We start from the raw sequence: 23,444 nt of genomic DNA on the forward strand, positions 1-23,444 counted from the left end.
GTGATCTATATTTAGTTCTGAACGCTACTCGAACACAGACATACCTGTTCTCGTTATTAAACACTACTCACGCACAAAAATACCTGTCTTTGGTGCTGAACAATATCCACACACAAACATAACAGTCCTTGGCATTGAACAATACCCACAAACAAACATACCTGTCCTGGTGAAGACTATCCACACACAAACATACCTGTTATTGTTATTAAACTCTATTCACACACAAAAATACCTGTCTTTGGTACTGAACACCATCCACAAAACCACATGATTTTGGTGCTGAAGTTGACAAATTGTAGCTTTTTTAAAAACAATTTCTGTGATTTTTTTCTCTATTTTTTTCTTTCTTTGATGACAATAACGACCAAAACTGAAAGAGGGACGAACATAAACATATTTTCAATTTATCCACACTTGCATTTTGTGGAACGGTCGCAAGGGTCTTGGCGGCTGCTATTCGGCATCACCAGGTGAGCTCAATACGACCTTCCCCAGCCGAAGTCAGGTAATCATTTTAACCTTTCGCCGTGTTCATGCTCGTCGCCATATAGCTGACTGGTCGATACCATACTATAGCATGCCATAACTTCTTGAGGGAAGACAAGAAGCAAAAACATAATTATATAAAATATCATTTCAATAACAAATGTAGGACAGTATAGTGATCAATGGTAAAAATAAAATAAAATTAAAAGGAAATTTGCAAGCAAAAAAATATTATCATTTTTTAAACAAGGGAAAGTGCATGCGGGCGTGAATGCCATCCATATAATCAAATAAACATGGCCTTTCAAGTTTGGGGTGTACTGGATAGCTTTGCTGTATGAAGGTTTATCATATATTTAACAGAATGACATACAGGCCCTAAGAGAATCATGTACACAATGTTGTTTGTTTGTTTGTGTGTGTGTATGTGTGTGTGTGTGTGTGTGTGTGTGTGTGTGTGTGTGTGTGTGTGTGTGTGTGTGTGTGTGTGTGCGTGTGTGTGTGTGTGGTGTGTGTGTGTGTGTGTGTATGTATGTGTGTGCAAGTGTGTCTCTGTGTGCCTGTGTGTGTTTGTGTCCTTTCTACGTTTCCCTCCATATCGTGTATCCCGTAGCCTACTTTGCAGAGTCATGTGACGTTTTTTACGAAGACAGATGTATACTATACACGTTGTCTAGTCACATTACGGATAGTCCCTACCTGACGTTCATGCAGCCTAGCAAAGAAATCAATTCGAATTCAAATCAACGAAGCTGTTGCGATGGTAGCAGTAAATGTAAGGAATGCTAGACAGCGCTCTTGGTTCATATTAAGTAAATAAGTACTTATAATTGATATATATCGACATTCCTCCCTTTCTCATGGAACACAGCGGATTTATAAACGTCCCTCATAAATTATGCAAATTAGCTCCTCTGAATCATACCTAAGCTATCTACATACTAAAATCCATGACGATCCGCCAACACTGTCTTGCGATATTCTCTTTCAAAGTTTGAAACAAAATCGGCACCTGTTGTTCGAAAAAAAGCTGCTAGGGGCCCAAATCTACAGCGCTTATTATCCGCCCAAAAACTATCTGCAACTAAAAATACAAAAAAACAAGGTCTTAGCATGTCCAGAACACGAGATATCACAATCGGAAGTTCCGCTGCAGTTCCACAGCAATTCGCTATCCATCCAGGCATTCTTGAGTTATCATGTTGACAGACGGAAGGTCACAAGAACGCTGGCATCAACTTTAGAACCAGGTTTTTTATACTTTTATTACGTGTGCGTGTGTGTGTGTGTGTGTTTGTGAATTTGTGTATCGGAATAACGTTAAACACCATAGACAGGTCAGTTACTTGTCTGTGTGTGTGTGTACATGTGATTAGATATTTCAAATCAGAGGTAAAGGGTCTTCTGCTATATAATCTTTAAACCCATGGATCAAAAGGCTAACCTAGCAATCCTCGCTAGAATTGAAATTATCCGCTTTCTAAGACGGTTGATCCTCCTGGATCAAAAGCGTCTCCTAGCAATGTTAACTACAACTGCAGTACGTCACAGCGTCAGATTCTGTTGAAAAGTATTATGCTGTTTGCAAGTAACACTTTAAAATCACACGTACTTACTAACAAATAAATAATATATAGGTTAAGGAACTGAAGTGCTTATTATGTATGATTAATATTACATATTATTAGTATGTATTTCCGTACGTGCCCAGGCCGCCACAAGGTATGACCTCTCTCCTTTTCAGCTCAATGTTTCACCAGATATGTTATCAAAGATGCCATTTAAAATGCATTCAGACAAACCTAAATAGATTTTTAACTTCGGTACAGCAAACGTGTGTTTTCTGCTAGATGGCACCTTCCTGACCATGGCTTAAAAGCGTCCCCTCGCAATTCTCACTAGAACTACAATTATATCCTGTCAAGGAAGCTTCAGTCACACGGATGAAAAGTGACATCATGGACCCGGTCCGGCTCGAACCGCAGGTTATATGGAGATGCGAGATAGTTCTCTATTTGCACGTTCCCTAGTAGCGCCACGGTAGGCTGGAGTCCAGCCTTTTTAGCTTTGGCCCGTTCCCCAAGCTATGCCGGCGGCTAGTGGAGCTTGGGGAGTGGGCCAAAGCTAAAAATAATGGACTCCAGGCTGGTACCACGGGACTCTATCTTCATTATTGTGTACGTGCATTAGTAAAACATTAAACTTGCACTGCAAGGTGCTTTTCAAGAAGACGACGCCTAACGAAGAACTATTACAGTTCTAGTAAACATTGCTAGGGAGCGCTTTTGATCCATGAACATAGGGGTGTTGTAGCAGAATGTTCATTCATTTATTCATGCGTTCGTCGGTTCATTTATTCGTCCGTTCGTCCATTTGTCCATGTGTTTGTTCGTTCGTTCTTTAGTTCATTCTTTAATTCGTCCGTCCGTTCGTTCATTCATTCGGTAGATAAGATTAAAGAATCACACATGCTAATGCATATTCTCAAATATAATCATCATTTTTTAAAACAATTTTTCAAATAGTTTTATACATCCAGATTTTTCAACATCATACATAGATATTGTACATGCACATCTTCAGTCATAGCTATTGATTGAAAGTGTTCGATGGCTTAAGTACGTCTGTAATACATACAATCTACTTTTAAAAAAATGTTATAAGTAGGAGTGATAGAAATAAAATCGAAGTCGCTAAATATTTGTAGTCAATCTACAATGACATAAAGTTTTGACAAATACTGAGATTATATACGGTTTGTAAAGTATTCGTACATATACGGATAGAGGTACTTCCAAAACGGTGTTCTTTTTTTGAGCTACATACAATGTCACGTCACACATAGCCGACCATGGCTTCACGACCTTTTCCAGACCATACTTGGGAATGAGTCACAAGCACGGTCATCTGTGGTTTGGGGTTGGCAGGCAAAGTTGTCTTTAAAAGCCGCCTGCTACAGCAAGTATCAAATAGAAAAAATCCCAGATGTCAAACTCTATCTCCTTGGATGAGATTTTATATATAAAAAGAAGCGAACTAGAAATGGGTTTGATCCCAATTCTACTCCCAACCCTAACCCAGCGCTGGCATTGGTTGGGGAGTGGGAAGGTCTTGAGTGTGTGACAAGGTTTTACTCAGAAGAACGTTACATTGAGCCATGCATGTATCAAATACAACATGAAACAACATCATAAGCCAACATCAACATCAAAATCCATTTTTAAGCAAAATACTCTGATATACACAATATCTTTTTTTATATTGTCTTCTTTTTAAATGCTTTAATAGGTTTCCTTTTGTAAACCCTATTTTTTGGTTCTTTTTTATTTTCATACCTTCATACATACATCCTAAACTCAAGGTAAACCAATAAGGTCTGTCACGTTAAAAAAGCTAACGAATTCTAATATATGATTGCTGGTTTTTGCCGAAAAATAAGCAGATTCAAACTAGATACATAGGGTGTATCAATTTACTGTAAATGATTAAATAATCGCTGTAAATGTTCACCGTAAACACGTGCTTCATCTTACTAATGTATTACTATGTTATTCAAACACCGAACTCCTTCTATCCATTATTTTGTTTCTTCACAAGAGAAAACCTTTTTTCATCCCTCCGAAAGTTTACGATCGTGATGGCTTAACGGCTGTGAGTGAAGACTTTGTGGCCTGGCTGATACGATCTACTTTCCCAGCGTCTAGCTTCCGGGTATCTGCACTTCCGTTTTTTGTTTCCTTCTTCCTGGGAACGAGGTTAATGTCCTTCCGGTCAACACCCGTCTCGTTTCTTCCGGTAGACGGTTTGTCGCACTCGGAGACGTCATTTCGAATGTCTTCTTTTGTTCTCGAAAGACCCTTTGGAGCTTAAATAAGAAAACGTATAAAGATATTTTAAAAATGCTTCATGTAAGATTTGTTATGTAAAGTAAAGACCGTTCCAGAACACTAGTACACGTAACCAACACCACAACGGCGATTGGGAGTTTCCTGCTGTTTTTGTTGGGGTAAACTTGCTACAAGATTTCATTACCAAAACAATAATAATGCTCAGCTTTACAAAAATAGATACGTCGCTAGTATATTTAAAACATCGTTTCAAGACTTTTTTCCCCATGCAATATGTCCTTCAATTTCATTCCGCCAAATACTTCTACATTGCATATGGCCAAAATAGGAAGTTCTAGAACAACAAACGGTCGCGAGGTCATCTGGGGGTAACCATAAAGAAGAAGAATATCCCTTGTTTGCCGCAAAAGCATGACGTAAACTTGAACTCACCTTGAATGAGAAACTCTACAGACTTTGTCACCAGACTCTGCAGCAAGCCAGTCGTTAACAGCATCATGCAGATCATGTTGAACCTCAGAAACGTAATCGTTATCCGAAAATTATATGTCAGCGTTTTGACAGCGACACAAATCGCGTTCACACTGATTTTAGCAAACGAAAGTGTCTACTTTTGACGTCACAAATGACACTTGTTTCGGCGCCTAATGTCACTTGACCACGATGATGACGTCACAAATGACATTTCTATCGGCACAAAAACATGTATCGTGACAAGTCAATGACATAATCCCGATCATATTGAACCTCAGAAGCGTTATCGTATTCTGAAAATAATATGTCAGCGTATTTACAGTGACACGAATCGTGTTGACACTGATTTCAGCTCGCGAAAGTGTCTTCCTAGCTATGACGTCACAAATAAAACTTGTTTCGGCACTTAATGTCACGTGACCACGATTATGACGTCATAGATTACGTTTCTCTCGGCACATACATATGTACCGTGATGACGTAACACAAGGTTTGTAATTTGCCACGGGTATCACGTTACCGACAGATGCTTTGAAATCCATATTCTATATTCTTTTCTTTTTTTAAATTATAATTAATTATGGTTGATTTAGATAGGCTGTATGCTCTTAGTTTGTTCTGTATGTATGTTTCTCTGTTGTTATTACAAATCTCAGTAAGGAATGCCATGGTGGCTTTTTTATTTCGAAAACGGTTCGTTACGCAAATGTCGAAATTGTTCACAGCAACGTCATGTAGAAAAGAATGGTGCCTATTGTAATTATATATTTTTTTTAGGTCACTGGGTTACTGATCCTTATTTAGAATATAAGAAACTCGCAAGTCAAGTGAAGTTTTGTCATAGGCTACACAGTTTCTGCTGTAGCACCTTTCATGGATCAAGAGCGTCGCCTGACGATTCTTACTCGAACTGCAAGTATTTCATGTCAAGAAGCTTTAGTCTCAGAGATAAAAAGTAATCTCATAGCCCTGGTCTTGTTAAAACCTCAGGTTAAACGTGATCCACACTCTGTGTGTAGTTTTCTATATGTATGTTCCATTGTCATTCCGTGGAGTCCGTATGTCTTCTGTATAGTATACCAGTATGTCTAAAACGTTGAGCATGCCAAGCAAGGTGATTTTCAACAAGACGACGCCTTACCACGAACTTTTGCAGTTCTAGTAAACATTGCCAGGGGACGCTTTTGATCCATGGAAGAAGAGGTGGTGAAAAAGAGGATATACTTTTTACTTATGACTAACGCTTTTTATCCCCATGAAAGAAGGCTTTTTCATGGAGATACTGTTTTGCTTGCGTTTGGTGTTTGTGTGTATGTATGTGTCACCGGACACTTAAAGTCACCATAACTGTAGAACCTGTACATGGATTGTAATGATTTTTGGTATGTAAGTGGGTGTTAGGAGGAGGAAGGTCAAGGTCGATTTTGGGCCCCCTGGCATGTGTGACTGGAACTGCAATGGCGTATTTGTTAAAATCTTCAATGTAGAAGAACTGAAGAGTGGATCGACAGATCGTCATGTTCTTTGGTACACAGGTAGGTTAGACCAAGTTGTACACACTTAAGTGCAAACTATGCAAATGAGACCGAATTTGCATAAGTATGGAGGTAAATCGTTTGCATGGGTGTCGTCGGATGCTTAAAGTCAGCATAACTGTAGAACGTGTAGATGGATTGTAATGATATTTGGTATGTGGGTATGCGCTGGGAGGAGAATGGTCAAGGTCGATTTTGGGCCCCCTGGTTTGTGTCCCTGGAACTGCAATGGCCTATTTGTAAAAATGTTCTAAAGGGGTATAACTGAAGAGAGGAACAACAGATTCTCATGTTATTTGGTACGCAGGTAGGTTGGACAGAGATGTACACACTGAAGTGCAAATAATGCAAAGTTAGTGTGTTTGTGTGTGTGTGCGCGTGTGTGTATGAATTGGTCACCGTGTGTGTATGTATGTGTCACCGAATGCGTAAAATCAGCATAACTATAGAACGTGTAGATGAATTGTAATGATATTTGTTATGTGGGTAGGTGTGGGGAGGAGAAAGGTCAAGGTCGATTTTGGGCCCTCTGGTATGTGTCACTGGAACTGCAATGGCGTATTTGTCAAAATCTTCAAAGGAGAATAACTGAAGAAAGGAGCGACAGATTTTCATGATATTTACTTGGCAGGTAGCTTAGAGAGGGTTGTATACAATGAAGTGCAAATTATGCAAATTGGACTTAAGTTGCCTAAGTAATGAGGAAATCTATATTTGCAGTTTTGGCCATTGTAGCACTACTAACAGCTGTTACTAGCTATTGATAGCGAAAGTGGGTCACTGTGGAACCTGAGCCCCCAACATGTGGCCGGGGGTCATACCATTGAGCGATATAGAATGGGGGGAACAGGTTTAATAATAAAAAAGTTTCATGGAGATTTTGGGTCCTAAGACTCTTGTTGCCCTTGCGACTTTTTGTTTTATTTCACTGCAATTATCTAAATAGACCGGTCGTCCTCACACGAACAAGTAATTTATACTTAGTCCTGAACGCTACTCACACACAAACATACCTGCCCTTGTTATTGAACACCATATACACACAAAAATACCTGTCTTTGGTGCTGAACACTAGCCAATCACAAAAATACCTGTCCTTTGTACTGAACACTATCCACACACAAAAACATACCTGTCCTTAGTTACTGAACACTATCCACACAAATATACCTGTCCTTGGTGCCTATCACCATCAATACACAGGCATACATGTCCTTCGTCGTGAACGCTACGCAAACAAAAATATATCTGCCATTCCAACTGAACACTATCAACAAAACCACATGGTTTTGGTGCTGAAGTGGGCAAATTCTAGTTTTCTCTAAAACAATATCTGCAATTGTTTTTCTTTTTCCATCTTTGATGACATCAATGACTAAAATGGAAAGAGGGGGACCTACAATGTCATCAGCGGTGACGCCACAGTGCATTTCCGTCTCGTTAACGTTCGTCGCCATATCGCTGACTGGTCTTTACCACATTTTAGCATTCCATAACTTCTTGAGTGCAGACAAGAAACAAAAACTTATATGAAGTAACATTTCAATTACAAATGTAGGACGGTATCGTGATCAATAGTAAAAAATATCAACCTAGAAAAGTGAAATTTGCAAGCAAATGATAATGTTTATTTAACATGGTCTAGCCAAACAAACTACTGCTCGGTACTTAAACGTTTATATTGTGATCAGGCCCTCCAGCCCTAGTATTATTTTCATTTTCTTTTAACAAACGAAAGTTGATGCGGGCGTGAATGCCATCCATATAATCAAAGCAACATGGCCTTACAAGTTTAGAGTGTACTGGGTAGCTTTGTTGTGTGAAGGTTTATAATATATTTTACAGAATAACATACAGGCCAAAGTAGAGAATCATGTAAAAAAATCTGGGGGACTATTAGAGGCCGATGTGTGTGTATGTGAATGTGTGTGTGTGTGTGCTTGTGTGTGTGTGTGTGTGCGTGTGTGTGTGTGTGTGTGTTTGTGTGTGTGCGTGTGTGTCCGTGTGTGTGTCTGTGTCTGTGTGTGTGTGTGTGCGTGCGTGTGTTCTTTTTTTAGGTTTTTTTTCCATCTTGTGTAAGCCGTGGCCTACTTTGCATAGTCATGTGTCGTTTGTTCCGAAGACAGATTTATACTATACACGTTGTCTAGTAACTAGTGACTAGGGCTATCCCATTCAGATAGCCCCTGCCTGGCGTTCATACAGCCTAATAAATGTATCAAATCGATCAAATCAACGAAGCTGTACGACGATAGCGGAAAAAGTAAGGAATGCTAGATACCGCTATTTGTTCATAAGTAAATAAGTACTTATAATTGATATCTATCGACGTTTCTGTCTTTCTCATGGAACACAGTCGATTGACAAACTTTCTTGATAAATCATGCAAATAAGATTCTGTGAATCATACCTATGCTATCTACATACTAAAAACCATGCCGATCCGCCAACACCGGCTTGCGTTATTCTCTTTCAAAGTTTGAAACAAAATCGGCACCAGCAGTTCGAAAAAAGCTGCTAGGGGCCAAAACCTACAGGACTTACTGTGCTCCCAAAGAGCTATCTGCAACTAAAAAATCACGGTCATAGCATGTCCAGAACACGATATATTAAACTCGGTTCCGCTGCAGTTCCATAGCCAGCCGCTATTCATTCACGCATTCTTGAGTTATTATTATGTTGACAGACGGAAGCACACACTAACGCTAGCGATAACATAACCTTCTAGGCAAAGGTAATTAAACTATTTGTCAACTTCAGGACCAGGACCAGGACCGACCTTTAGATTAGATAAACCTAATGCAAATGCCGCAAATAAACTTTTATGTACAGGGCTGCCTCAATGTGGAATAGTCTCCAGGATTGAACTACAGACCGCTCCTTCAGTATAAAATTTTAAAGCAGGAATCTGTGAGCTTTTGTTATAATTTTATTGATCTGCAATTACATGTAATTTCTTATGATCTCCAATTACTGTAATTAGTGTACATACTTAATGTTGGTATGCTGTTCGTTATGTTGTCGTTGTCATTGGCATTGTATGTACTGTTATGTCTAATGTATTTATTGTGTTGTCAAGTTAGAAGTCCAGGAAGACTACTAGTGTGCCATAGGGTACATCACTAATGGATTTTCTCAATAACCTCAATAAACTCATTAAACTTAATAAACGTTCAGCACAATAGACAGGTCAGTTGTTTGTGTGTCTGTTTACATGTGCAACAAGAGGTAGAAAGTCTTCTGGTATAGAATCTTAAAACCCATGGATCAAAAGCGTCACATGCCAATCCTCACTAAAACTGCAATTTATTGCTTCCGAAGCCGGTTGATCCTCATGGATCAAAAGCGTCCCCTAGCAATGTTAACTACAACTGCAATTATACTTCACAACGACCTATCCTGTTGTTAAGCGTTATGTTGTTTACAAGTAACACTTAAAAAGCAAACGTACTTATTAACAAACAAATAATATGGAGGTGAGGGACGGAATGCTTATTATATTTGATTGATGATATTAGTATGAATTTCCGTACGTGCCCGGGCCGTGTCAAGGGAGTCCGTAAATGGCGACGCCAGCAATTATGACACAAGGTATGACTTATCTCCTTTTAAGTTCAATGTTTCACCAGATATCAAAAATGCCATCTGAAAAGGCATTCAGACAAACCTGAAATGTTTGTTAACTTCAGTACAGCAAACTTGTGTTTTCTGCTAGATAGCACCTTCATGGCCATGGCTCAAAAGAGCCGCCTCGCAATTCTCACTAGAATTGCAACTTTATCCTTTCAAGAAAACTTCAGTTACACGGATGAAAAGTGACATCATGGACCCGGTCGGGCACGAACCTAAGGTGGCATGGAGATGCGAGATAGTTTTTTATTTACACGTCCACTAGTAGTGCCACGGGAATTAATCTATCTATCAGTAAGTTCTTGTATACGTAAATTTGTAAAACATTGAACTTGCACAGCAATGTGCTTTCCAAGAAGCCGACGCCTAACGAAGAACTATTGGAGTTCTAGTAAACATTGCTAGAGGACGCTTTTGATCCATGAGCATAGAGATGCTGTAGCAGAAGAAATACTTTTCTTTAGCAATGACAAACCCTTTGTACTTGTCAGTTTGATTTTCTACTGACAATATTTAATTCGAACAGTCATCCTAACACGTCGTTCGTTCATTAATTTGCCAATTCGTTCGGTCATTCATTCATTCATTCATTCATTCATTCATCCATTCATTCGTTCGATAAAATTAAAGAATCACACATGTTTATGCATATTCTCAGATATTATCATCATGTGTCTTTCGAAAACAAGTTTTCACATATTTTTACACATCCAGATCCAGACTATTTAACATCATACATAGATATTGTCCATACATATCTTCAGTCATGGCTATTGATATAAAGTGTTCGAAGCCTGAATCACTTTTGTAATACATACTATGTGCATACAATATTGTTATTATAAACTGGAGTGAAAACAATAAAACGAAGTGAATAAAGATTTGTAGTGAAGCGACAATGACATGGAGTAATGACAAATACTTTGATTATATATAGTATTTGTACATATACGGATAAAGGTGCTTATACAACGGTATTCGTTTTCTGAGCTACATACAATGTCACGTCACACATAGCCGGCCATGGCTTCTGGATTTTTTAAAGACCATCTTTTGGAGTAAGTTACGAGCAAGGTCATCTGTATTTTGGAGTTGGTGGCAAAGTTGCTGACTAGTCTAAAAGCCACCTGCGTCAGCACATAAAGAATAAAAAAACAAAAGTCCCAGATGCAAAACTCTGTTTAGATGAGAAAAGAGGAGCGAACTAGATATGGGCTCCAATTCTACCCCCAACGTTAACCCAGCGCCGATACTGGTTGGGGAGTGGTCGGGAGCAAAGTCGTGGGAAGCTTCTAAGGTCCTAAATGTGTGACAGGGCTTTACTCAGAAGCACGTAACATTATGCTATGCATGTAGCAAATACAACATACAACAACAGCATAGGTTAACATCAAGATAGCTAAAAAGATACACTGTATTTTTACATTGTCTTGTTTTCAAATTTTAGCAGGGTTTTCTTTAGGTAAAACATAATGTTTTTTCTTCCTTTTTATCATACATCATACATACATCCAAAACTTCAGGTAAACCAACAAGGCCTCTATAAGTTTTAAAAAACAAATTGTATTATGTTATTGCTGGTAATCACATAATAACGCACCATATATAGTCTCTCTATATTTTTTTAAAGGAGAAAACCTTTCTTCAGCCCTCCAAAAGTTTTTAGTCGGGGTGATTTTTTGGGTGTTTGTGTTGACTCGGCGGTCTTGTTAATACGATCCATGGATGGAACAGTCATTGTCTTCAGCTTCCCAAAGTTTAGCTTCCGCACTTTGGCACTTCCGATTTTGTTTTCCTTCTTCCTGGGAACGAGGTTAATGTCCTTTCGGTCAAAATCCGTCTCGTTTCTTCCGGTAGACGGTTTGTCGCACTCTGAGACGTCATTTCGAATGTCTTCTTTTGTTCTCGAAAGACCCTTTGGAGCTTGAATAAGAAAACGTATAAAGACATTTGAAAAAAAAATGCTTCATATAAGATTTGTTATGTAAAGTAAAGACCGCTCCAGAACACTGGCACACGTAACCAACACCACAACGGCGATTGGGATCCTTTACTGCTGTTTTTGTTGGGATAAAATTGCTACAAAATTTCATTAACAAAACAATAATGATAATCACCTGTTCATGTACATTTTAAGATGTCCAGAAAGAAATAGATACGTCGCTAGTAGTTTGAAAACATCGTTTCAAAAGTTTTTTCCTATGTAATATGTCCTTCAATTTCATTCTAGAACTATATCTCCGGTCAGCTCCGTCAAATACTTCTACACTGCAGGTAGCCAAAATAGGAAGTTCTAGAACAACAAAAGTTCGAGAGGTCATCTGGGGGTAAAAAAGAAGAAGAAGGATATCCCTTGTTTTCCGCAAAAGCATGACGTAAACTTGAACTCACCTTGAATGAGAAACTCTACCGACTTTGTCATCAGACTCTGCAACAAGCCAGTCGTTAACAGCATCACGCCGATCATGTCGAACCTCAGAAACGTTATCGTTATCCGAAAATTATATGTCAGCGTTTTGACAGCGACACAAATCGCGTTCACACTGATTTTAGGAAACGAAAGTGTCTACTTATGACGTCACAAATGGCTCTTGTTTCGGCACTTAATGTCACGTGACCACGATAATGACGTCATAAATGACGTTCCCCTCGGCGCAAAAACATGTACCGTGACAAGCCAGTAGCATAATCCCGATGATAATGAACCACGGTAAAGTTATCGTAATTTTGAAAGTTGTATGTCGGCGTATTGACAGCGACACAAAATAAGTCGACACTGATTTCAGCTCACGAAAGTTTCTGCTTATGACGTCACAAATGACACTTCTTTCGGTCCTTAATGTCACACGACCACAATAATGACGTCACAAATGACGTTTCTCTCGGCACGAAAACATGTACCGTGACAAGCCAGTGACATAATCCTGATTATATTGAACCACAGAAACGTTATCGTATTCCTAAAATAATTTGTAAGCGTATTTACAATGACACAAATCGCGTTGACACTGATTTCGGCTGACGAAAGTGTCTACTTATGACGTCACAAATGACACTTGTTTCGGCATTTAATGTCACGTGACCCCGATGATGACGTCACAAAAGACGTAATTCTTGGCACAAAAACATGTACCGTGACAAGCCAGTGCAATAATCCCGATCATATTGAACCACAGAAACGTTATCGTATTCCGAAAATGATATCTCGGCGTATTTACAGCGACACAAAATAAGTCGACACTAATTTCAGCTAACGAAAGTGTCTACTTATGACGTCACAAATGACACTTCTTTCGGTCCTTAATGTCACATGACCACAATAATGACCTCACAAATGACGTTTCTCTCGGCACGAAAACATGTACCGTGACAAGCTAGTGACATAATCCTGATTATATTAAACCACAGAAAATGTATCGTATTCCGAAAATAATATGTCAGCGTATTGACAGTGACACAAATCGCGTTTGCACTGATTTTAGCTGACGCAAGTGTCTACTTACTTATGACGTCACAGATGACACTTGTTTCGGCACTTAATGTCACGTGACCACCATGGTGACGTCACAAATGACGTTTCTCTCGGCACTCGGCACATTTACATACACAATCACGTGATACCATGATGACGTAATAAAGGCTTGGCCTTTGCTACAGTTTCCACGTGACCACCAGGTGATGCTTTGAAATCCATAGTTCATATTCTTCTCCTTATGGTTATTATTATTAATTAAGTAGATCAGTTAGCCTATTTAAGCGTAGTTTGTTGTGTATGTATTTTCTTCTTTTATGTTGAAAAATGATTGGGAGTCACCATAAGATGATTTGTGAAACTGTAAAACAAAATTATAACGACTCTCCTCTTCCTCAAACCGGATTTTACGTATCGTAATTTCAGCAAGATATTGCATCAGTGCCTTGTTTTACTAACAATCGAATTTGGTATTTGGGTAAGTTTTGCTAATCCTAAAACAGGCTAGAAAGTGCTTCCGTTTTTTTCTCTGTCAAATTATCAACTGCTTTATTTTCTTCCTTTGCAAAATTCGGAGGTGCTTTGATGCTTTTGCTTTCCCAGTACGAAGTGTATGGAGAGATTATATGCATTATTAATATTGTTGTGTATAAAATGCCTATTCGGGACTGGAAAAAGTGACAGCTGGTCGCGTAATACGGTTGGTTAGCAAACGTTCATAACTATATGATGAAAGAATTGAAAAATCAAAGGTGCAGATACAGGAAAAAAGAAAACGATTTGTCAACTTTAGCATTAGAAACATGTGTGATTGTATGTCTGACTGGTGCCTCGTTCAGTGCCATGGACAGGTCACTGGCTTGTGCTAACAAATGGCTTGATTGGATGTCTCTAATCAAAACTATAAGGTACGCTGTCATAGCATCTGTTCGCACATGGATCAAGAGCGCCACCTGGCAATCCTTATCAGAACTGCAAGCTTGGTTTATCACTATAAAAGACGCTTCCTCCTTCATCCTAGTGGACCAGAACAAAGACGGCCTTACACTGCTAATTACAACTTTAGATGTTCACAGCAACGCCCTGTTGAAAAGATCTGTGCCTCATTAATTTTTAGGTTGATTGCTGGATAACTGATCCTCATTTAGATTAGAAGAAAATCACAAGCAAAGTGCAACTTTGTCGTAGGTTTAATAGTTTCTGCAGTAGCTCCTTTCATGGATCAAGGGCGTCGCCTGGCAATTTTTACTTGAACTGCAAGTATCCCTTGTCAAGGAAGCTTCAGTCTCGTATATTTAAAGCGATCTCATAGCCCTGGTCTGGCGGAGACATCAGGTGAAACGTGATCCACACTGTTATTTTCTCTACTTATGTCCCGTGGTCAGTCGGCTGGAGTCCGTTTATATTCCGTATTTTATACCAGTATGTCTAAATCGTTGAACGGGTACAGCAAAGTGCTTTTCAATAGGATGACGCCTGACCACGAACTAAAGCAGTTCTAGTAAACATTACTAGGGGGCGCATTTGATCCATGGAAGAACAGGTGGTGAAACAGGGGATATACTTTTCACTTTTAACTAACGTTCTTTGATCTTGTGACTTTTTATTTTTTTTACTGATACTATTCATATAGACCGGTCGTCCTCACACGAACAAGTGATCTATATTTAGTTCTGAACGCTACTCAAACACAGACATACCTGTTCTTGTTATTAAACACAATTCATACACAAAAATACCTGTCTTTGGTGCAAAACACTATCCACACACAAACATAACAGTCCTTGGTATTGAACACTATCCACAAACAAACATAACAGTCCTTGGTATTGAACACAATATGCACACACAAACATAACTGTCCTTGGTATTGAACAATACCCACACACAAACATACCTGTCCTTTGTATTGAACACTAGTACTATCCACACACAAACATAACTGTCCTTGGTATTGAACAATACCCACACACAAACATACCTGTCCTTTGTATTGAACACTAGTACTATCCACACACAAACATAACTGTCCTTGGTATTGAACAATACCCACACACAAACATAACTGTCCTTGGTATTGAACAATACCCACACACAAACATAACTGTCCTTGCTATTGAACAATACCCACACACAAACATAACTGTCCTTGGTATTGAACAATACCCACACACAAACATAACTGTCCTTGGTATTGAACAATACCCACACACAAACATAACTGTCCTTGCTATTGAACACTATACACAAAACCACATGATTATGGTGCTGAAGTTGACAAATTTCAGTTTTTTAAAACAATATCTGTGATTGTTTTTTTCTTCATTTTTTTCTATCTTTGATGACAATAACGACCAAAACTGAAAGAGGGGGGGAACATAAACATATTTTCAATTTATCCACACTTGCTTTTTGTGGAACTGTCGCAAGGGTCTGGCCGGCTGCCATTCGGCTTCACCAGGTGACCTCAATACAACCTTCCCCAACCGAAGTCAGGTACCCATTTTAACCTTCCGCCGCGTTGATGCTCGTCGCCATATCGCTGACTGGTAGATACCATATTATAGCATTCCATAACTTCTTGAGGGCAGACAAGAAGCAAAAACATAATTATATAAAATAACATTTCAATTACAAATGTAGGACAGTATAGTGATCAATGGTAAAATACAATAAAATTTAAATGAAATTTGAAAGCAAATAATATTATAATTTCTTAAACAAACGAAAATTGATGCGGGCGTGAATGCCATCCATATAATCAAATTAACATGGCCTTACTACTCTCCAAGCAGAGGATGGGTTCCGGCAGGTTTTTGACGTGTTTTAGGCGTTTTTGTCGGCCTTTCTACTTTTTAATTGTCGCAACACACTATACCACCTGTCACACCTAGTTTATATACATCTAACTGTATTAAAGCGTTGTTTATAACTACAATATCTAGCTAGGTTCTTCATTCAGTTCTTGCTGGCAACTTTAATTTATGACAGTTCTTTGAACATTTCTAATCGGAAGTAAAAGGTCATATCTTAATGTATTTTTTTTGCTCGTGGATCAAATGCGTCATCTGGCAGTTTTGATTAGACCTGCTATCGTTTACTTTCAAAATGCTAAACCCTCATTGAGCCTCAATTGTTTATAGTTATGTCCGTCTGCTTAATTCTTTTAGTTTGCTGCTTTTTTCCATTTATCTATAGGAAACTCACGAGCAAAGAACAACTTTTGTACTATGTTAAATGATTTCTACCATAGCACTTAGAAATACATAGTTACTTGCAGTTTATGGCTCAAAAGCGAAGCCTGGCGATCTTTACCAGAACTTCAAGTATGTCTTCTCTTTAAGCTTGAGTTTCATAACTTTAAGCGATCTGATAGACCCTATCGGACCGGAACCTCGGGTGATTTGGAATCAAAATGTAACTCTGCGACGCCTCCTGAACATATTACGGGAATCGTGATGACATCTATGTTATACCGGTATTTCTAGTACGCTTAGCGTGCACTCTGTACTGTACGGTGATCTCCCAGTCTCTCCCAGAAAAAAAAGTACCGAAGGATGACACTTGCTGGACACTGCGCCCGGCATACCAAGCCGACAGCCAGCCACCTTGTCCTCTGGAAGTCAACGGAGTGAAACAGGAAAAGGGGCAGGAGACGCACAACCCTCACTGACAACCTAAAAACGGATACTGGGCTCAGTGACATCTCTACAGCGGAGCTTCGATCACTTAGGGAAGACAAATCTGAGTGGAGCAGAACTCATTGTCTCCCGAGATGACTTCGCTGATGTCATCGTTTAAGGTTCACGGTTCAAGGAGCATGCACAGCAAATGACATTTCAACATGACGACGTCTAACGAAGATCTATTAGAGTTCTAGAACACGTTGCTAGGGGCGCTTTTGATCTATGATAGAGATGTTGCAGTGCCAGGTGTACTTTTCGCTTAAGATAAGGTCTCGGACCGGAGTTTTTTTTGCGATTTCGTATGTAGGCCGACACCCTCAGGTCGACGGGCTACAATTCCGCCGAGAAAAGTAGGACGGAAAATGTAATCACATGGTCGAAAAGCGGTTTTCTGCTGTTTTCCGATGTATTTATTGGTATTATCCGTTGTCCCTTTATTTTGGGTGGAAACCATAGTAAAATGTAAATTTGGCATCCGAAAATTATCATTTTTTTACACTTTATTGATCGAACCTGCTCGGAAAAAACGAGTTTTCCTGGGGTCACGGCATATATGCTGAGAAAGCTTAGTAAATGGTGTCTCTGAAAAATGAAAAAAATAAAAAAGTCATGTGATAACTTTTTCGCAATCTCCGATGACGCAAATTCGGTGAAAATGCATTAGAAACGATGCTGGTTGGGTCATCAGGCGAGAAAACCGCATCACCGTTCCCGCGGACTAATACAAAAAAGGCTTCGATAGCGAACCAACTGCACCGCGCCCAAAAATACTACAACTCACGGGCTTTTCAGAAGATTCAAAATATTCATACACAGCTAAAACCATCACCAAGCAATCTCGGGCAGAAATCAGGGTGACGACCACGCACTTCCGGCAGATTACCGGGTCATGACCCAACCCCCGGTCACAATTGAACTCCGACCCGGAACCATAAACGCTTCTATTGCCTGTGAGTTGTTGTTTAACTGTCAAAATTCAATGAAACCTATCGCCCTCTCATGAACTAGCCACCTGTCATTGTTCCTGAACATTATCCTCACACAAAAATTCCCGACCTTGGTACTGAACACTTTCTATAATTTTTTAAACACTTAAACAATGTCATAACACAAACACAAACATACCTATTTTTGGTCTTGAATACTATCCGGATCCACTCACAACCATACCTGTCCTTGTTACTGAACACCATAAAAACATAAACAATACTTGTTCACGTACATCGTACAATGATCGCAGATAAATCGTTGTGAACAATTCAGCAAGTGCCGTGTGATGTCAACAAAAAGAGGAAAGCTTAAAAAAAATCTGGCCACGCAACGATTTGTTAAAAGTGAGGATTAAATGATGGTTGCACGTGTAATGACTTGTATAGACTTCCTTACCCTCTACGTATACAGTACCTATACATCAAATATTACACCCGTAGTATTTACCGTAAGTTAATAGAAGTTTCTGATGAATGATGCAAATTATGCAGGTGTATTCACCTTTTCTAAAGGTACCTACCATACGTCGTTCGGCAGGAATACGATGTCAAAATTGGCGCGGAAACTTTTAGCCCCCCCCCCCCCAGTCTAGATATTAGGGTTTACGCTAGGCTTTGAGGTCATTAACTGTACGAGAAATAATTAAAGTTTAAAGAAACAATACAAACCATTTAAATATGAAACACTATCAGCTCCTGTCCTTCCAGAAAGGCTGCTAGAGCACGTACACAATTTCCCTTAACCAATTATATATCGCTTGTTCGTGTGTGGACACACACACACACACACACACACACACACACACACACACACACACACACACATACACACACACACACACACACACACACACACACACTGGTGAGATGGAATCTTAACACTAATGAAAAAAAGGACAAAAAAAAGGAAATTAAGCACAAAATGCTGGCTATGTTCACCTCAAGGTTCATGTAAATTTCTCCTTAGTACGTGTGTGTATGTGTATAAATATGTGTGTGTGTGTGTGTGTGTGTGTGTGTGTGTGTGTGTGTGTCTATGTATGTATGTATGTTTGTGTGCTTGTTGGTCTTTGTGTGTGTTTTTGCGTTTGTGAGTTTGATTGTGTATTTGATAAGCGTTCAGCACCACGGACAGGATACTTGCTGGTTTGATATCAGCTGGTTTGATTGAATATTCAAAAGTATAAGGTCTGCGGCTACAGCATCTCTATGCCAATGGATCAAAAGCGTCACCTGGCAATCCCCATTAGAACTGCATTAATTTTCTTAAAGACGCCTCTATTATCATCATGAAAGAAGACCATTGTCAGGAAATGTTAACACTACTGCAATATCTGACAGTCACGTCTTGTGAAAAGGAATTGTGTCTAACTTTTTAACGTGGATTGCAGAATGACTGATTCTTATTTCGAATATAAGAAAGTCACAAGCAATGTTAAACTTTTGTTGTAAGTTAAAGAGTTTCTTCTGTCGCGCCCTTATGTTCATGGTTTAAGAGCGACAAATCTGGCAAATCTTACCCGAACTGCAAGTATTTCTTGTCAATGAAGCTTCAGTTCCATAGATCAACAGCAATCTTATGGACGGGATAAAACCTCAACTGACACGAGATCCACCGTGTAGTTTTCTCTATGTATCTCCGTCTGTCTTTTATACAATCTGCCAATATTTCCTGAATGTTGAACGTGCACAGCAAACGACTTGTAAACGGGGCGACGCCTAACTATTACAGTTCTATTAAACGTTGCTAGATCCATGACTATAGATTTGACCAGGAGGAGGAATACATTTCACTTATGATAAATGTTTTCGGCTTTTGTATTTTATATATGTTTTTCTGTCCGTATTCGATAAGACTAACCGTCCTTAACAATATGTTCTTTTTGCTGAAGACTATTCACGCACAAACATACCTGTCCTTAGTGCTGAACGCTATCCACACACGAAAAATACGTCCTTCGTTCTTTGAATAATAAAAAGCAGCAATTCCATCACATTCAAGTGTACACCAGATCGATCATACTTCTTCATTTATTATAAAAAAAATGCGATGAAATGATAGAATCACAAATGCTTATGCATAAGGTCAGATATCATAATCGACACAGAAAAAACAGTTTTCACATATTTCATACATCCAGAGTACAGCAAACTATTCAATATCATATATAGATATTGTACATGTACACCTTCAGTCATAGCCATTGATTGGAAGTTCTTGATGCCTAAAGTACTGTTGTAATACAATATATGTACTTACAGATTGTTATGATAAATTGGCGTAAAATCAATGAAATTGAATTTGCAATAGATTTTAGTCAAGCTAGAATGACTTGAACTAGTGACAAATACTGAAATCATTGATAGTATTTATACACATACGAATAAAGGTGCATCTACAGCGGTATTATTTTTCCGAGCTACATACATTGTCACGTCACACATAGCCGACTATGGCTTCCCGACCTTTTTCAGACCCTGATTAATTGGGAATTAGTCACGAGCAATGAGTTTGGAATTTGGTAGGTAAAGCTGCCGACTAGTCTTTAAAAGCCGCATACTTCAACACATATAGAATTAAAACAAAAGTCCCAGAGGTCATACACTTCTTGAATGAGATAAGAGGAGCGAACTAGAAATGGGCTAGGTTCTAATTCTATTCCCAACGCTAGCCAATCGCCGACCGTGATTGGGAAGTGGTTGGGAGCAAAGTCGTGGGGAGGTCTTGAATGTATGACAGGGCTTACGTAACTCAGAAGCATGTTACATTGTGCCATGCATGTAAGAAATACAACATACAACAACAGCATACGTCAACATCAAGAAACATTTTGTAGCTTAAGACTCTGATATACACAATATATTTTTTTTCTGATATACACAATATCTTTTTTCTGATATACACAATTTCTTTTTTTTCATATTGTCCTATCTTTAAAATTTTGCATGGCTTTCCTTTAGTAACCCGTAGTGTTCTTTTCTTCCTTGTACCTTCATAAGTACATCCTACTAGATAAACCCTAGTAAACTCGATATAAACCAAGAAGCTCCCTTACGTTAAAAAGTAACAAATTGTAATATATAATTGCTGTTTACCGCCGAAAAAGAAGCAGATTTATACTAGATACATAGGGTGTATCAATTTACTGTAAATGATTAAATAATCACTGTAAATGATCAACGTAAACACGTGCTTCATCTTACTAATGTATTACTATGTTATTCAAACACCGAACTCCTTCTATCCATTATTTTGTTTCTTCAAAAGAGAAAACCTTTTTTCATCCCTCCGAAAGTTTTTGATCGTGATGGCTTAACGGCTTTGAGTGATGACTTAGTGGCTTTGTTGGTACGATCGTCCATGGCAGCAACCTTTATTGTCCTCGGCTTCTCAGCGTCTAGCTTGCGAGCTTCGGCACTTCCGTTTTTTGTATCCGTCTTCCTGGGAACGAGGTTAATGTCCTTCCCGTCAAATCCCGTCTCGTTCTTTCCGGTAGACGGTTTGCCGTCATCTCCAATGTCTTCTTTTGTTTTGATCGGACCCTTTGGAGCTTGAGTTGAAAAACGTATCAAGATATAAGAACAAGATATAAGTATATTATACTTTATGTATGATATGCTAATAAGTATGTAAAGTATAGACCGTTCCAGAACACCAGTACACAACCCCAAAACGGGCACTTGAATCAGTTTTTTTGTTTGTTCTAAAATAGCCACAAAATATTCATTGCCACAATAAGAATAATATTCATCTCTACATGTTAATTTGAAGATACCAAGAAAAATATACTAACGTCTCGAAAAGTCTAGAAACGTCGTTTCTGAGCGTCATAGTTTGTTTTTTCTACGTAACATGTCCTTTTATTCCATTTTAGAACTACATACCCTGAGGTAAATTTACCCAAATACTACACTTCCAAACTGCAGGTTGCTTAAACTAGATGTTCTAGAACATTTACTATAAACACTTCTAAAGAATGTGTTCCTGCATCAATTACTTAATCATTCTCAAAATGTGTAATGTACTTCTCGATTTTGCAACGTCATATTAACTGATATCAAGAGAAGAGAAAAAAAAAGATCATTAGTGTCGTTTTTACAATGGCCAAAATTCTATTCTTTTATTTAAAGAAAAGGATAATAGCCTTCAGTCTCCAGGTATCAAAGACTATAAGTCAGAACAGATGAGTTATTCTTGAAGAACATTTAAACTTGTAAAATGCTGCTTTCTAGCCCAATCACGATTGTTTACGTACAACATGTTGATATATCCAGGTATATTGAATAACTTGGACTTGTACATTATAACCCTTGTTTGCCGCAAATGCATGACGTATACTTTAACTCACCTTGGATAAGAAACTCTACAGATTTTGTCACCAGACTCTGCAGCAAGCCGGTGGCCAGTAACATCATCCCAATCATTTTAACCTCAGAAACGTTATCGTATTCCGAAATTTATGTCAGCGTATTTACAGCGACACAAAATGCGTTGACACTGAATTCAGTTCCCGAATGTGTCTATTTATGACGTCACAAATGACACTTCTTTCGGCACATGTTGTCACGTGAGCACCATGGTGACGTCAAAATTACGTTTCTCCCGACACATAAGCATGTACCGTGACAAGCCAGTGACATTATCCCGATCATATTGAACCACAAAAACGTTATCGTATTCCTAAAATAATTTGTAAGCGTATTTACAATGACACAAATCGCGTTGACACTGATTTCGGCCAACGAAAGTGTCTACTTATGACGTCACAAATGACACTTGTTTCGGCATTTAATGTCACGTGACCCCGGTGATGACGTCACAAAAGACGTAAATCTTGGCACAAAACATGTACCGTGACAAGCCAGTAACATAATACCTATCACATTGAACCAAAGAAACGTTATTGTAATCCGAAAATAATATTTAAGCGTATTGACAGTGACACAAATCGCACTGACACTGATTTCGGGACACGAAAATGTCTAACTATGACGTCACAAATGACATTGGTTTCGGCACTTAGCGTCACGTGACCACAATGATGACGTCACAAATGACGTTAACTTGGCACAAAGACATGTACCGTGACAAGCCAGTGCAATAATCCCGATCATATTGAACGACAGAAACGTTTTCATAATCCTAAAATATTATGTCAGCATATTGACAGTGACACAAAATGTGACACTGATTTCAGCTCACGAAAGTTTATTCTTATGACGTCACAGATGACACTTGTTTCGGCACTTAATGTCACGTGACCATGATGATGACGTCACATAAGACGTTAACTCGGCACAAAGCATGTACCGTGACAAGC

The sequence above is a fragment of the Branchiostoma lanceolatum genome, chromosome 6, assembly GCF_035083965.1.
Source record: "Branchiostoma lanceolatum isolate klBraLanc5 chromosome 6, klBraLanc5.hap2, whole genome shotgun sequence".
Classification (NCBI taxonomy): Eukaryota; Metazoa; Chordata; class Leptocardii; order Amphioxiformes; family Branchiostomatidae; genus Branchiostoma; species Branchiostoma lanceolatum.